Source organism: Notamacropus eugenii, chromosome 6, assembly GCF_028372415.1.
Source record: "Notamacropus eugenii isolate mMacEug1 chromosome 6, mMacEug1.pri_v2, whole genome shotgun sequence".
Classification (NCBI taxonomy): domain Eukaryota; kingdom Metazoa; phylum Chordata; class Mammalia; order Diprotodontia; family Macropodidae; genus Notamacropus; species Notamacropus eugenii.
In genome coordinates, this window is record NC_092877.1 from 124,284,255 (window position 1) to 124,288,242 (window position 3,988).

The 3,988-nt window shown below is 39.3% G+C and overlaps 1 pseudogene; it reads right to left on the reverse strand.

Annotated features, from left to right (window-relative positions):
* Window positions 1-1,153: 1,153 nt before the first annotated feature.
* Window positions 1,154-2,530, reverse strand: LOC140512119 (actin, cytoplasmic 1-like; annotated as a pseudogene).
* Between the last annotated feature and the right edge of the window lie 1,458 nt (window positions 2,531-3,988).

Sequence of the window (3,988 nt, forward strand, 5' to 3'; positions counted from 1 at the left end):
GACCAGAAATCCTGACCTCAAGAGATCCATAAGCATCACATTCTAGCAGTGATTATAGAAGTATACTAATGTGCCTGGTTGTATATGCATATGTGTGTGCATGTGTATGTATATATGTGCGTATGCATGCATGTGTATGTATGTGTGTGCATATGTATGTATATATGTGCGTATGCATGCATGTGTATGTATGTGTGTCCATGCGCATGTATGTATCTGTGTATGTGTGTGCATGTGTATGTATGTATATGTGCATGTGTGTGCATGCGTATGTATGTGTGTGCATGCGTATGTATGTATGTGTATCCATGCTTATGTATATATGGGTTTATATGTATCCTTACATATATATGTGCTATATGTATATATAATATATACACACGTATAATATACACATATATGCATGTGCACATATTTTCCCATACAAATGATAAATATATACATATATTTTCAACAATAGATACACTTATCTTTTTTTTAAACAAATGAGTGCAAAAGATAGCATTTTCCTTCATTAACTATTTCCCTGGAAGTAGGATAGAAGTGAGATTTGAGTGGAAGAAGACTCAATGTAGGGGGATAAGTTAGAAGGCCTTGTAATAATCTAAACAAAACAATATGCAAACAAAACAATAATAAAACCTGAATGAGGATGATGGTGGAGAGTAGAAATGAGGGATCCTTGTGAGACACAAAAGTATGAGTAATTTAAATGATATTTTAGTACAACAAAGAAACTAGCTATTTTTTTTCTTCAGCATGTGCACTTTTATTTGAACTCGTCTTAAGTCAGTGTACAGATAAAGCTCCTCCCCTCCTCCAAGTACTGGCACCAATCTCATAAAACTCGCAGGGAGACTGTGAAGTCTTCATTCACATCTATGTTGGGGCAGGGAGGGAATTTAGGGGGCCGTTCAATACAGCTGACAATTTAAAAAAAGGAACAAGTATTAAGGCAGAAGATACAAAAAGGTTTTAAAAGGATTACATTAACTTACATGTAAAACAATACTAGTACCTTCCCCCTCTTCCCCTCCCCCCTCCCCATCTGGATTTGTTACTTAGCTCATTACAGCGCTAATTTCTCTGTAACAATGCATTATACAATATTTGGAATGACTATTAAAAAACACACACACACACAAATGTACAATCAAGAGTCCTGAATACACACTGTAGAACTTTGGGGATGTTTGCTTCCAACATACTTAGACTGGTCATAACCTTCACCATTCCAGTTTTTCAATCCTGAGTCAAGGGCCAAAAAACCAAAACAAAACAAATTTAAAAAACCCAAATAAAGCCATGCCAATCTCATCTCTTTTTTTGGGCAATTATCATGTCATGCCCTCTTGACAAAAAAAATTAAAAATAAAAAAAAAAAACAAAACACCTAGTCCATTTAGAAGCATTTGGCAGGGGACAATGGAGTGCCCAGATTCATCATACTCCTGTTTGCTGATCCACATCTGCTGGGAGGTGGAAAGAGATGCCAGGATGGAGCCTCCAATCTAACAGAGTAATTGCACTCAGGTGAAGGAATGATCTTGATTTTCATTGTGCTGGGAGCTAGGGCTGTAATCTCCTTCTGCATCCTGTTGGCAATGCCTGGGTACGTGGTGGTGCCACCAGACAATATGGTATTGGCATACAAATCCTTACAGATGTCAACATCACACTTCATGATTGAGTTGAAGGTAGTTTCGTGGATTCCACAGCATTCCATACCTAAGAAAGATGACTGGAAGAGAGCTTCTGGGCACCGGAACCTCTTGTTGCCAGTGGTGATAACCTGACCATCAGAGAACTCGTAGCTCTTTTCCAGAGAGGAGCTAAATGCAGCAGTAGCCATCTTCTGCTCAAAGTCTAGGGCAACATAACACAGCTTCTCCTTGATGTCATGCACGATTTCCCTCTCAGCTGTGGTAGTGAAACTGTACCCTCTCTCCATCAGGATCTTCATGAGGTAGTCCATCAGATCACAGCCAGCCAGATCCAGATGGAGGATGGCATGGGGAAGGGCATAACCTTCATAGATGGGCACAGTGTGGGTCACACCATCACCAGAGTCCATCACAATACCAGTGGTACGACCAGAGGCATACAGGGACAGTACAGCCTGGATGGCAAAGTACATGGCTAGGGTGTTGAAAGTCTCAAATATAATCTGAGTCATCTTTTCTCTGTTGGCTTTGGGGTTCAGGGGTGCTTCTGTGAGCAGCACAGGGTGCTCTTCAGGGGCCACAAGGAGCTCATTGTAGAAAGTATGATGCCAGCTCTTCTCCATGTCATCCCAGTTGGTGACAATACCATGTTCAATGGGGTACTTCAGGGTCAGAATACCTCTCTTGCTCTGGGCCTCATCCCCCACGTAGCTGTCTTTCTGGTCCACACCCACCATCACACCCTGATGTCTGGGGCACCCAACAACGAAGGGGAAGATGGCCCGAGGGGCATCGTCTCTGGCAAAGCCACCTTTGCACATGCCAGAGCCATTGTCAACAACGAGAGCTGCAATATCATCATCCATAGAGAACTTGGAAGTGGCAGGTTTAAACCCTTAAGAGAGAGCAGAGGTGGTGCTGCACCTGGAGGTGGGGGGAGGCAAGTGCATGCTGAGTGGGAGAGCTCACAGCTCGAAACCAGCTATTTAAAGCAAAAAAGCACATGTGATTGAAGTCTGATAAAGAATGGTAGCCAAAACCAGGTGATGTATATAGACTAATGGACTTGAAATGAGAAAGCTTCAAGTCCTTCCTCTTCCCTTTATTTGCTGTGTGACACTGGATGATTTATTTAATAATAATTATAAGCATTAATCATTTACTAAAAAATTTAAAAAATAAAGTGAAGAGTGATAAGTAGTATGACACAGTATACAGAATACTGGACCAATTTAAGTCATCATTGGCACAATAACTATTTGACTGTGGATGTATGATTTAAGCACTGAACCTCTCATTGCTCTCAATCTTTATGACTATAATCTATGGATAAATTGCCAGTTCACATGGGAGAAGTTTCCTTGTAGTATATATACCATACTGATAAAATCACAAATCTCAAAACAATCTTCCATCTCCTCTCACCCTCAAATTAAAAATGTTGGGGTAAAGGAAATTATCAGCATTTAATTTACTTTTTGGAAAATGATTCCTACCATATTATGTATACTTTTTAAATTGAAGGAAGTAGGTTTGTAGAGTTCTATGAAGGAGATAAAAAGATGAACTCTTTTAAGGGAATTATTTTAATTTTTCCTCCCATTGAATGTTATGCCTTGAATATTAAATGTTTATTCAAAAATGATGATGATGGCCATCATCATCACCCCTTTAATAGGCCAGTGTATCTAATTAGACATATTAGGACCTGATGGCCTATTGCTGGTCTTGGCCACTATCAAGCTTAGAAGGCACAGGATGAGACATGGGACCGAGCCAAGCCCTTTTAGTACTCATTAGTAGTGCCAGCATCCAGAATCTCTACACCGTCTGTCAGATATTACTGCAGAGAAAAAAATTAGCAAGGTTAAATGTTTTCTTTCTTCCCTGAAATTAAAAGATCATTAAGCCAAACAAAAGGTTTAATTTTCCATTAAAACAATGTCATTAGAACAATTCAGGAAAAAAGGGGAAATATGTTTATTTAATTATGATTTAAAAATTGAACATATGTGATCCAGTGAAAGCTTAATAATGATGTTTTTCCATACACCTGTGATTTGTGAAAGCTCAGCCAATCCCCTAAATATTGTCAAAATTACCCTCATGAGACCTGGCACAGACCCGGTGCTATCAAGATGCAGATGATCCCCATCCTTCTGATTATAGGCAAGCCTTTCCAACAAGTTGAGGCTACATGATTTCCTGGTCCCTATTTGATTCTGAGTTTCACATTCTTGCAGGTATAAAAAGAAAAATAAAACATAGTGTAAACTTTAAACTTTGTAGGTGATTCTTCAATTTTTCTCTTTGTTCGAATGTCA